Genomic DNA, 13,574 nt, shown 5'->3' on the forward strand with positions numbered 1-13,574 from the left:
CACCCCTCCCTCATTGCCTAATAGGAAGAAGGTGGCATTACAACAGGGAAAACAAGAAAGTTGACATTAGTTAGTATTTGAACTGTTATCCCACCAGAGATTAATACTTCCTATGCCATCTTGCCATACATTTCTTGTCTTTGCAATGAGACTGGATGGGATTGTCCCAATGGGCTTTTAGCCTGAGTCTGAATCAGGCTGGAATCATAAACTTCAACCTTCATGGTATACTGTAGTTTGTCTTCATGTCAGTCTTTGAGTAGGCCAAGTGTGGTCAGCTCAGGAGAGGCTGAGATGGTCTGTGATGAAACTCATTGATATAATGTTAAACTTTTTCCCTGTTTTTTTCTGGAATGATCTTTCCTTTGTCTCAATATCTTTTTTTTTTCGAATTTTATTTATTTGCATTTTTTCCAGATGTATTAGGTATTAACTGACAAACATAACTGCATATATTTCAAGGGTGCAATGTGATGATTTGATATACATGAACTGTGAAATGATTACCACGATCAAGATAATTAACAAATCTGTCACCTAACATAGTTAACTCTTATTTTGTGGTGAGATCCTTAGTCCAATTTTTAGAAACACAGGTGCAGTCTAATGCCTGTTAGTGAAAATTGGCAGTGGCAAATTAAAACAATCATGCCTATCGCACTCTGTTTTTCATTGCCTCATGTTCCACTTTGTACTGCAAGACTGCATTCCTCAGGGCTTGGCAGAGAGAGAGAGAAAGAGAGAGAGAGAGACCCAAAAGGTCATATCCTAGGTCTCTAACATTCAGGACTAACAAACACAAGGATAAGGATAGCATTTTTTTAACGTTTTGATGGAATATATTCATCCTCTAGGCAAAGAACAAATAATTGTGAAGGGAAAAGAATCAAAACCTTCTTTGTAAGAAAATCATTTACAACAAGGTACTGCTTGAAAATTTGAAAAGAAAGTCCAATCTCACTCCTAAAATTGTTAATTAGAAGGAAGATTAATACACTCCATAGTAACTAAAACTGTTTGAACTAATTCTGAAATATCACCTAACAATTTTTTAATGTGATGCTTTTTCTAATTCTTTTTTTTGATAGGGAAATGACATAAGCTTTTCATACTTTGTGCATGTTTAAAGTAAGAATATTTATAAGCAAAAGTAGCATTACTTCATTGATTCAGAATCAGGAATTACGATCTCAAAGTTTGTTCTTCAATGGAAGTTTTTAAAAAATCACTTAAGTGTACCACAGTTTTCTTTTGTGAAATACATTTTTCAAATTAATAGGTCAGAAAACTTTGGAGTAATTCAAAAACTCTTCTAGTAAAATTTTATAATCTGAAGTCCAAGTTAGAGCCTTAATTCCAAACAAATACACTTTCATTTCTTTTTAACCTGGAATTTTGCAGTCAATAATATGCAGATAGAAATATGAAAAAATTAAATTAAAAGTTTGTTATATTCAACTATCTGAGAGGCATAAGAATTATCTGGGAAGAAAAGAGAGAAACACCAAATATTTTAGTATTGATTGCCATCATCATAAATAGTATGTTGGAATGATAGCAAATCACTATTGCCCTGTTAGTACATATCTATATACAGGGAGAAAAAAAATAACTAGTACACAACCAATTTCTGGCAATGGCAATTCTCATTTTGATACATCTTGGAAAATCACCAAAGCCAAAATAAACATCCAACTGTCCAAAAAGCACATGGATTATTAAAAATAAAAAAAAGTCCCTGTGCCATATTTTGGAGCTAAATACCAATTCAGTACCTGGCCTAGAAAAAGTACTCAAAAAACATTTTTAGAAACAATGAAAGAAAATGCTCATTGGTCGACATATTGGTCAGACTGGTATATCAGTGAATGATAACACTGGGTTCAAAGATCAACACTATCTCATTTCACAAGAGAGATATGCAAAAAAATTACAATGCACTGTATTAAATGGAACAATAATGTCACATCAAGTTTCATGGAAATATAATAAAGGATAAGTAATTCTGCCTAGACAGTTTGCCGAAGTAGCCACAGAATGAGTAATATTTGAGCTAGTTTTTGATGCATGAGTAGAATGTAGGTAGATGGAGAAGAGCAAGAAAGGATCTCCCAGAAAGAAGGGTCAGCATGTACAAAGCCTTAGCATTAAAAATATCTCTATTTGGGCTTCCCTGGTAGCGCAGTGGTTGAGAGTCTGCCTGCCGAAGCAGGGGACATGGGTTCGCGCCCTGGTCCGGGAAGATCCCACATGCCACGGAGCGGCTGGGCCCGTGAGCCATGGCCGCTGAGCCTGCGCGTCCGGAGCCTGTGCTCCGCAACGGGAGAGGCCACAACAGTGAGAGGCCCGCGTACCGCAAAGCAAACAAACAAACAAACAAATCTCTATTGAAAGCACAGTGAGGAGTTCAGTAGGGCAGGTTTAGGCGTGTATGTGTGAGAAAGCAACACAAAATGTGGCTTGGGAGTCAGGTCCAGGCTAGCTTGTGAAAACATTTTTAAGACATTCTAGGATTTTGAACATTTTCCTATAGTTCTCGGGAAACTACTGAAGTTATTTAAGCAGAAACAAAGTATTTTTGAATTTGAGTTTTATAAAGTTTGCTTTGCTGGTAGAATGTAAAAAGGCTCAGTTACATACAGAGGAGCAAATTAGCCTCTCAGGAAAGAAATGCTGAGAATCCACAAAGAATTCAAATACAGCTAACAAGTACTCAACACTCTCTCCCCAAGTGCTTTGCCCTCAATAAATACAGAATTCACTAAATGAAGGAACAGATGAATGCATGTCTATCAGAGTTTGCTTTGATATCAATTTTAAACACGGCAAATACAGTTTTAGTGAAAGAGAACTGAGGTTGCAATGGGCTGATTAACAGATATTCTACAATATATCTTAACCACTTACTTCTCAGAGAGTTTTTTTTTTATCATTTTTAGTTGTATATGGGCTCACAAAAATATTAAAATCAAATATAAAGTAGTAAGCTATGCTGCCAATTGTATTGTACTACATAGTAGTATATTATACTGTTTTTATAATTACGAGGTGTTATATAATATAAAATATATTGTATATATAATGTATATAATCTCTAAATATACAATGAGAATTAGATAATTATCAGTTTTATTTTCATACTGTTTTCTTTTTCATAATTAACTAAAAATTCTAATTTCTTAGATACCTTGATTATTTCATATTTTATAAAAAGTATTTAGAGATAAATGCTATTTCCCCAGAAGAGTTCCAATAAGACATGATTTTAAAAGTTTCCTTGAAGAGGCTGTTAGAATTTAGACGTTTATAGCTCAAAGATAGATGGATTGCTAAGCAACTTTGTGGTAAGTCACCATATCTCTGAGGGTCTACATCCTCAATATGAGAGATGAAGTAAGCACTGGGGTTCCCTACCTACCAACCACTCCCCAGTCTGCTGGTAATAACCAACCTCAGCTTGCTTGTTCACATGTCCCATGAGGAACTTGCATGCTTCAGGGAAAGCTGACTCCATCCTGGATCTAGAAGTGAGGCAGGCAGCTCCGGCATACACCAACCTGGACAAGCCCATCCATTGGCCATTGGTACTGGAGGCTATATGACCTAATTTCTCTCTATAAGACTAGAAGAGGTATTTGCAGGGGCTTCTATAGTAGAAACTTTCTCTTCTGGGAAACAACTGGAGACAATGTCTCTTCCCTTTTGGATGATGGCACCTAGAACAACCATAGTCAACTCCCTACCAGTTCCTCCATGTAGCTGATGATGACATCTTGAGAAAGGCAGAACCATGAAAATCACAGGGAACCAAACCAGAGCAAGATAGGCTGTTCTAGAGTCTTATATATCTCTGGGGATATTGGTTACATGAGCCAATAAACCCTCTACATAGTTTAAGCCATTGTGAAATGGGTTTTTTGTAACCTACAATGAAAGGATCCCCAGGGGTATAAGTTGTTAACATAGAAATGACTATAAAGACATCACAAAGGAGCAGCTAATGTGGAGACACTGCCTGGGCTGACTCTCAGCTCTATGTGACCTCTAGCTATGTGAACTTAGGGAATCACGTAGACTTGCTGTGCCTCAGTTTCATCATCTGTAAAATGCGGATAATAATATATACCTCACAATGTTATGAGTTAGTAACCATAAATTAATAAAAATGAGTTAATGTATATGAAGTGTTTAGTATAGTGCCTAATGCATTGTCGATGTCCCAATAAGAGGTAGCCTTTATTAAAGTCGTTCTAGTCTTAAAGAATCTAATGTTATCTATGTTATCTACTCCTCAAGCCCTCAGCCACTCCCAAATTTTCATGCCTTATCTCTCTCTCTGACCCTTTGCCTTATGACTTACGAAAACCCACTGCACCTACCGGAAACAATAATAGTGATTAAAGGCTCCCTACCCATAAATTCAAATGCTTAGTTGTTTTAATAATACTAGCTTACACTTACATATACCTCCTTCCATAATGACACTTGTTAAAACCAATATCAGTCTTGCTATATACCACTCACTACTCATGCAAGGTCAGGTCCCATGGCTGGGAGTTTCACCAGTCTCTGTCCTGCTTACTCCTAGCTTATTCCCTTCCCTTACTACTAGAGTTGTTGAAGGTCTAACATGTTTTACACATACCCGAGCTTTTCTGAAATATTAGAATCAAGGACAAAGGCTTGTGGCTATCTTACAGATTTTTAAAATTCTTGTAGTATTTCATTTTAGTTATGACCTGCATTCTTCTTAATTTCTCCTATAACTAATAGTATTATAGCAAAATTCTAGTTCACTTTTGTTAAGTATGGACAAACTTAACAAAACTTACTTAACAAACTTTCCATTTTATAGACACATCATTTATAGAGAAAATAAACATCCAAAGAACTATTTGTAAATAAATACAGGTTTGGTAACCACAAATAGTGCTACAATACTCTTATTTTAATTGAAGTATAGTTGATTTACAATATTATATTAGTTTCAGGTGTAAGCATAGTCATTCAATATTTTTATAGATTATATTCCATTTAAAGTTATTACAAAATAATGGCTATATTTCCCTGTGCTGTATAATATATCCTCGTTGCTTATCTATATTATACATAGTAGTTTGTATTTCTTAATCCTATATCCCTATCTTACAATACTTTTTAGATGCTTGTGAATGATTTTTGTTTTGGCTCTTAAGCCTGAATTGTCCAATATGGAAACCACTAGCAATACATTGTTATATCAATTTTTATTAATTAAAATTAAATAAATTAAAGATTCAATTCCTCAGTTACCATAGCTACATCGTAGGTGCTCAACAGCTACTAGGCACATGTGACTAGAGTAATAAGCAGCATTATACAGAATGATGTCTCCATAACCACAGAAAGTTATACTGGACAACCTGGACCTAGATGGTGCTAATAATGGTGAAATATATCTGTAAGAGAGAATAATATGCTAACGACCAGACTAAAGTCTTTTAAGTTGTTAAATCCTGTCTTCCTTGTCTTACGAGTAAAATAAGATAGGTAAATGCTTCATTTTCTTGTTCTTTCTTATCACACAAATAACAAATATTATTGACAAAGTTAAAATACAAAGAAGTAAAAAGAAAAGGAAGTAATTCACAAATCACTCTAAATTGGGTGATGCTTTGATGTAGAAATTCATTTCTAAATAGAGTAATGATTGACTCTTCTACTTTTCTGTTTAAGGCACTTTTTCCCTTGACTTTTTCAGTAGGTAATAAATTGACCTGCAGTGAACCTCACAAAAATCTAGTACAACGTTACATATTAATATGCTCATTTGTTAAGTAATTACAAAAAATTCCTTCAAATTAAAAAAAAAAAAAAAAAAAAAAGAGTTTGCAGAAACACAGGTGCTCCATCCAGGGGGGGAAAATGTAACACTTTAATGAGGAGTAACTAATTTCAACTATTAGGAAATGCAGGGAATCCCATCCTTTAACAAAAATATTTTCACATTCCCTTTGAAGAGCAGAGTGGTAAAATGCTGAGGAAATGAGGCCTTCCTGTTTCTGCCACATGTATATAATTATCCAGCTGCATCTCCAAAATAAGTATGGCTGGGAAGTTCTTTCAAAGAGCTCCTTGCAGCTGAATACCAAAGGAAATTTGCATGTTTCTAAAACTATTGTTCTTGTGGTTCATGATGGAATTATGAGGGCTCTCCTGTTTTTTTCTCTAAATAAAAATAAGTAGAGTTAAGTGATTTGAACCTACAGGATCTCGTTGCAGATTTTCCTCTTTTATAAGATGGCTACGGAATAAGCAAAGAACATTTTGATGGGGACAAGTTCACTTCATTTACCAAGTGACCAAAGGCCAGGCCACTATAAAAACTTTGTTCTACTTGTATTTCTAACTATTCAGATTTTTTTAGTGTTTTATAAAAGCTTATTAAGTACTCTTTATTAATATCTTTCTGAACCTTTTAGAGCTTTTTTCTTCTATTCATATCTAAGAAAAAGTATGTCATAATAATTATGTCATGCTTTCCTTTTCTGGGCAAAATATATTTTACAGATGTTACTCTTTTATTACAAATATTCATCTAAATGAGCTTTAAGTGGTCATTTCTGTCTATTCTGTTTCCAAAGAAGGCTGATGAAGCCTGAGCTGGTGACACCACCAAGACACATTTAATGGTAGCAAGAGGGGCATAGTATTTGAGAGATAAAAAACAGAGCAAGAAAGTGGTTCTATGCTCCAGCTTCAGCACTGTGGTCACCATGCTTCCTCTCTTGGATGGATCGTTTCATTAAGAAAGGGAACTTTTACCCCAACATTAAATTAAGAGTCCAAAACCACTAGGACATTTTTCATATAATGTTACTGAGAACAAGGAAGGGTAATGGTGGAGGAGCAATCAATAAATAAATAGAATCAATACATGCTAATAAAAAAGATGAAATCTTCTAAATGAAAAGAAATTAATTTAGCCAAGAAATTCTTTTATGTAAAAGAAAGAAGTTTAAAACATAGAAATGTGTATTTGGTAGGAGATATTAAAATGTTAATCATCTTTAAATAGAAAATAAAAGACAAACAAAACATTATACTGTTAAAAGAGTTTAAAATAGGCTGGAGAGTGATATGGATCAGAATTAGAATGATACTCTGTGATCTAGAAGCTGGTAATTTGAAAGGAAATTTGGCATCTGAGAGAGGTGAAAAAGGGAAGGGAATATAAATATTTTCCACAAACAGTCCTAGATCAGGAATTTATGTGACTAAGGAACGATATATAACTGAATTTTTTTACGTTAGTTTAAAAAGATGTGACTAATTTCTGTGTAATCCTTTTGTACTATATTTCTGTTCATAAAAGTAAAACAATGTCATCTCCAAGTTTTGATATTCAGAAAGTTTCCCACAGGGAATATAAAATATATATATTCTTTCACTTCCTTTATTCTTCCACAATTAAATCCTGGCTTCACTTCCCACCTATTATGGGACTGTGAGCAAGTTATGTAGCCTCTCTGTCTTGGCTTCCCCACCTGTAAAATGGAGAGACTAACAGCACGTATGACATGAAGTTGTTATAATGGTTCAATGAGATAATGCAGATAAAGTGCTGAGCACAGTGCCTACAATATAGTTAAGCCATGCAAAGTATCACTGGCTTTAAGTCTACAGAGATATTTCACAGGAACAAGCAGTGATCTACATAGTTGATCAACCCGTGAAAGGAAAAAATAGCAAATGTGACAGAAGAGGGTAAACATCCGTGTCCATCGAGGTATGGCTCTAGTTGGCAGTGGACTCTACACCTGTGGATTTCAGATGACCAACTGAACAAATATAATTCCTAGTAAGTATACTTGTCTGCTCACAGAGCAGCACTTTGTTGAACAGTGTTAAACAACAGAACTTTCTCTAATAATGGAAATGTTCTATTCTTCTGTGTCCAATAAAGTAGCCTCTAGCCACGTGGCTATTGAGTAATTGGAATGTGGGTAGTATAAGTGAGGAACTGGACTCTCATTTTACTTTTTAAAAATTTAAGTAGCCACATGTGCTATGGCTACTGTTTTAGATAGCACACCTATAGAATAATATAAATAAACAGCATACTGAAGTCACATATTTAAAACAAACTTCTTTCATCACTCTGCATTACTCCAAAAATAATAATATTTTTTAGAGGTGAGTTCAAGTACTTTGCATCACTCTTAAATTACAGCATGCTACAACACCCAGCACAGATATAGGTAAATGTTTAAATTAACTAATCCTAAAATGTGGTATAGCTACACTTCTTAGATCTATAGCCACAGACCATTTGTGAAGGATTTAGTACTTATAAAAGAGATAAATTGAACACATAGAATTTACTATTTACTTGCTGAGATACAATGCTAATTACAGAAGCAAGTTAACTACTCTAGCTCTATGTATGATAATACAAATTGAGGATTCCCTTTCTGGTAATGGCTGAGGAGCTCCTATTGGATCAATCCTACTGCAGATAACAACTATACACTCTGGACAAAACACAGAAAATAACTGCTTGAAAATACTGATAAACAGGCCAAAGCAGGCAGAATCTGGATGTGGGGGAGAATCTACACAAAGAAGACATCAGCACTAGGTGGATTTCCCATTTTTTATAGCCTTTTATCTGAGAGGAGGACCCAGTGTGGCTCAGTGTTGGATGTCTAGAACTCTGATAGATTCCGATGGTCTTTCTGGTGTAAAGAATGAGAGAACAGAGTTCAGGTAACCACAGCAGCTGGAAAGTGGTGGTAAGACCTGAAAAGGAGAGAGTAAGAGAGGGGCAGCTCCAAATCCTGTTCATAAACTCTACCCAAATTTCTGGCTGAACCCTGTACTATATAAACATAGGGCAGACTGCAAGCAGCCCAGTTAGGGCTAAATAGAAAGAACTAAATAGATACTTTAGCTGTTACCCATTATAGGGGAGACAGGGCTGGAAGTATGAATCTAGACAAGTTTATTGCCTGCTAAAACCGAAAAATGAACACTCTTCTGAGGAATATAAGAAAATCTCAGAGTCTCTAGAACACAGCTTCTGTAAAGTCCAGGATGCAATCCCAAACTCCTAGATTTATTTATAACAGAAAAACATGACCCATGCTCAAGAAAAATGGCAGTCAATGGGAAGAGACTGAGATGACCCAGATATTGGAGTCAGCAGATAAGTATTTTAAAGCAAGTATTGTAACTGTGCTCAATAAAAGAAAATATGTTCATGATGAATGAACAAATGTAACAAATTTCATCTGAGAAACAGAAACTATAAAAATGTATCAAATGAAAATTCTAGGAGTGAAAACTACATATCTAAAATAAAACTTCCAGCAGATTAGAGATGACAGATTAACTTTAATATTTATTTAATACTTCTAAATTACAGAAGTCAGTGAACTTTAATATAAAATAACAGAAATTCTCTAATCTGAAGAAAAGGAAAAATATCTTAACAGAGCCTTAAGAATCTGTGGGAGAATAGCAAAGATTTCGTGTGTGTGTGTGTATTTGTAATCCCAGAAGGGAAGGGAGAAAGATAATGGGGCAGAAAAAATATTTAAAGAAATAATGACAAAATATCCCAAATTTTGTCAAAGATATAAATTTAAAGATTTCAGAAATTCAGCAAATATCAAGCAAGATATATACACAAAAAACTAAAAAATGAAAAAAAAACTAATAAAATATAGTAAAATAGATTTCATAGTACATGTATTATGCCACATACATTCACACACATCACATCATGTATCATTCGGTGATAAATATATTGTCACACTGTGTATGTACTGTCACATATGTTGTATTGCAGGGCTCCCCAACCCCTGGGCCGAGGACTGGTGGTGGTCCGCAGCCTGTTAGGAAGCGGGCCGCACAGCAGGAGGTGAGCAGCGGTTAAGCAAGCGAAGCTTCATCTGCATTTACAGCCGCTCCCCATCGCTCTCATTACGCCTGAACCACCCTCCCCACCCCACCCCAGTCCGTGAAAAAACTGTCTTCCACGAAACCGGTTCCTGGTGCCAAAATGGCTGGGGACCGATGTTTTATTGTACTAGCTCTGCCTTCCAAACCAAGCTGTGTGTTTCCCAAGGTAAGGGATTTTATTTGTGTTTCTACTTTAGTTCCTGGTACATGGTACAGGATAAACATGCATGAATTGATGAATAAAGTGTCTTGACAAGTTACAAAGAAATTTAGTGGTAGAACCAGAATTAAATTGAGTTTTTAGTATTTGTCCTGCCTCTACCTCATCTTCTCTCCTTTACCTGGTTAGGGATACAAAAACTTCCCTCTTAGACATTTAGAAATTTGTTTACTATGTCAAGTGAAGGTTAAACAGGTTTTATGAAACTAATGTACATGTTAATTCACTGAAGTCAGCTTTAAAAAAACAGGGATTTAGATATAAATAAGCTATATACAAACTTGACCTCCTAAGTGGGGGAAAAGTTAAAGTTGGACTTAATATTTCTGCCTAGTGCAAGTAATCCCCAAAATAAAAATCATGTCCATAAAGTGAAACAGGAAAAGTTCCTAATATTGAAAAGCTATCCTTAGGATGTATTTTAGGTCCTCAAAAAACTTAAGGGGTACTTCTGTGTGCTCGGACAGATTAATACTTTCAAATAATTATTGTTACTAAGAATAAAAATAACTAACAATTAATGTGTATGTAATAAGTGTGGGCATTTTGCTATGTTTTACATGTATTATTTTATTTTAGACTCTTGGCGGCTCTCTAAGGTAAATATTGTTAATATTCCCATTTCACAAGCTTCAAGGGAGTAAATCAAGTGTCTAAGGTCACCCAGTCAGTAAGATGATGAGCCAGGACTGGCACCCACTGCCTGCTCTCCAAGCCAGGCCCCTTCACCACCAAGCTGCACTGCCTCTCTTTTCTTGAAGTCAGCTTTCCAAAAGATCACCTTCAGTCCAGGATAAAGCTGGTACATCAAGACATGCCCCGAAGCTCACAAAGTGGTAATGAAAATATCCAAGAAGATTGTACTATTAGAGGTCAGTAAGAAAACAGGGAGACGTAAATTTGACATACTTAAAAAAATGAATCATGCAGACATTGCCTTTATTGTAGGCAATGTGTTTCAGGCTAGCTGAATTTTGTGAAACAAAATTATTGGGACTTTAAATTGTGTATAGACTGTAGTTACGTTGCTCTCTTGGTTTTAATTTATGAGTATATTTTATTTGGAATCAGAATTGTTTTCATAATACAGCAATAACAAATCTGTCACTCTGAATAAACAGGAATATATGTTTATGTTGTATAGTAACTTGTTCCAAGGAGTTATTGAAACTCTAATCCAGACTTCACAAAAAGCAGAGGCAAGAGGAAAGCATTTTAGTATCTTATCCTGCAGTGCAGATAAAGATATCTAAACAGGTAGTTGCCTGCCAGGTGTATTATAAACTGTAGTTGGAGAAGAATGAAGACTCAAAATATCATGCCAATACTTTAAAAGAAAGGATCTTTGTTTTCAATATATTTGAAGAATGTCAAAGTAAGTAAATAGACAATTAAAATTGATGGTCAGTTTTTTAGGCTTCATTAAATTTTCCAAAGTGCGGATTTGCTTTTCCAATTTGCTTTCTCAGAGTGTTTTGGATTAGAACATTTTCTTCAAAATTTAAAGAAATAATGAAACATTAGACTGCAGAAGTAAAAAGAAAATATGGATAAAATGTTGTTCCAATAGTATATTACTGGAAATATGAACATCTAGCTAAATTATTGCTGGTACAACACTTCGTTGCATATGTATCAGGAAAAAAATTCAAGTAAAAAAGTAGCTTCTGGTGCAAAATGGTAGACTGAGCTCATTTGTTTATCCTCTTTCCTTCTCTAGATCTTATTAAAAGTAAAGAAATAAAGAAGGCATTAAACAAAAAGAACACAAAAACAGAGAAAACCAGAGACAAACCATCAGCAAATAAGAGTTTTCAATGAATTTTCAGGAGACAAAAAGTAAAATGAGATGGGATAACTACTAGAGTTGGCCAGAAAAAAAAAAAATCACAGCCCAGAATATGTTGATTTTCAAATCAGTCTGAATATACATCAGAAAGGCGTTAATTATGGGTGCGGAACAGAATACAAATGCTGAAAGGTATAAATAATGTAATTTGGGAGACAGAAATAAGGAAGAGAGTTTAAATCAAGGGTAGGGGCACTAATGTTCTTTTATAAAGTGAGGAGTCTAGAGATACTGTCTGTAATTGGTAGAAAACACAAATAACCAATAGAAGTCATAAACAGTGCTGTAACAAAAAACTGGAAGGTGGTAGTGATGGTGGTGGAGGTGGAGAGGGGATTACCTAGGCTAATTGTCATCTATCAGAAAGTCAATGGGGGGAGTAAGGGAAGATGGCGGAAGAGTAAGACGCGGAGATCACCTTCCTCTCCACAGATACACCAGAAATACATCTACACGTGGAACAACTCCTGCAGAACACCTACTGAAGGCTGGCAGAAGACCTCAGACCTCCCAAAAGGCAAGAAACTCCCCACGTACCTGGGTAGGGCAAAAGGAAAAAAGAATAAACAGAGACAAAAGAATAGGGACGGCACCTGCACCAGTGGGAGGGAGCTGTGAAGGAGGAAAAGTTTCCACACACTAGGAAGCCCCTTCGCGGGCGGAGACTGCGGGAGGCGGAGGGGGGAGCTTCGAAGCCGCGGAGGAGTGCACAGCAACGGGTGCGGAGGGCAAAGCGGGGAGATTCCCGCACAGAGGATCGGTGCCGACCGGCACTCACCAGCCCGAGAGGCTTGTCTGCTCACCCGCCGGGACGGGCGGGGCTGCGAGCTGAGGCTCTGAGGCTAGGGTTTCGGTTTCGGACGGAGCGCAGGGAGAGGACTGGGGTTGGCGGCTTGAACATAGCCTGAAGGGGTTAGTGCACCACAGCTAGCCGGGAGGGAGTCCGGGGAAAAGCCTGCACCTGCCGAAGAGGCAAGAGACTTTTTCTTCCCTCTTTGTTTCCTGGTGCGTGAGGAGAGGGGTTTAAGAACGCTGCTTAAAGGAACTCCAGAGACGGGCACGAGCCGCGGCTAAAAGCGCGAACCCCAGAGACGGGCGCGAGCCGCGGCTGAAAGCGCGGACCCCAGAGACGGGCGCGAGCCGCGGCTGAAAGCGCGGACCCCAGAGACGGGCGCGAGCCGCGGCTGAAAGCGCGGACCTCAGAGACGGGCGCGAGCCGCGGCTGAAAGCGCGGACCCCAGAGACGGGCGCGAGCCGCGGCTGAGGGCGCGGACCCCAGAGACGGGCGCGAGCCGCCGCGGCTGAGGGCGCTGACTCCAGAGACGGGCGCGAGCCGCGGCTGGAGGCGCGGACCCCAAGGCGGGCGGGAGACGTTGGGGCTGCTGCTGCCGCCACCAAGGGGCCTGTGTGCGAGCGCAGGTCGCTCTCCACTCCCCTCTTCCGCGGAGCCTGTGCAGCCCGCCACTGCCGGGTTCCCGGGATCCGGGGACGACTTCCCCGGGAGAGCGCACGGCGGGCCTCGGGCTGGTGCAGAGTCACGCCGGACTTTGCCGCCGCAGG

At 37.7% G+C, this 13,574-nt stretch overlaps 1 long non-coding RNA gene across 1 annotated transcript; it reads left to right on the forward strand.

The window, feature by feature from the left end:
• The first annotated feature begins 9,676 nt into the window (after positions 1-9,676).
• Positions 9,677-12,316, forward strand: LOC141279477 (uncharacterized). The gene is made up of 3 exons (XR_012333745.1): positions 9,677-10,111; positions 10,796-11,037; positions 11,886-12,316. It is a non-coding gene; the product is annotated as an uncharacterized lncRNA (long non-coding RNA).
• The last annotated feature ends 1,258 nt before the right edge of the window (positions 12,317-13,574 follow it).

Source organism: Tursiops truncatus, chromosome 9 (genome assembly GCF_011762595.2).
Source record: "Tursiops truncatus isolate mTurTru1 chromosome 9, mTurTru1.mat.Y, whole genome shotgun sequence".
NCBI lineage: Eukaryota > Metazoa > Chordata > Mammalia > Artiodactyla > Delphinidae > Tursiops > Tursiops truncatus.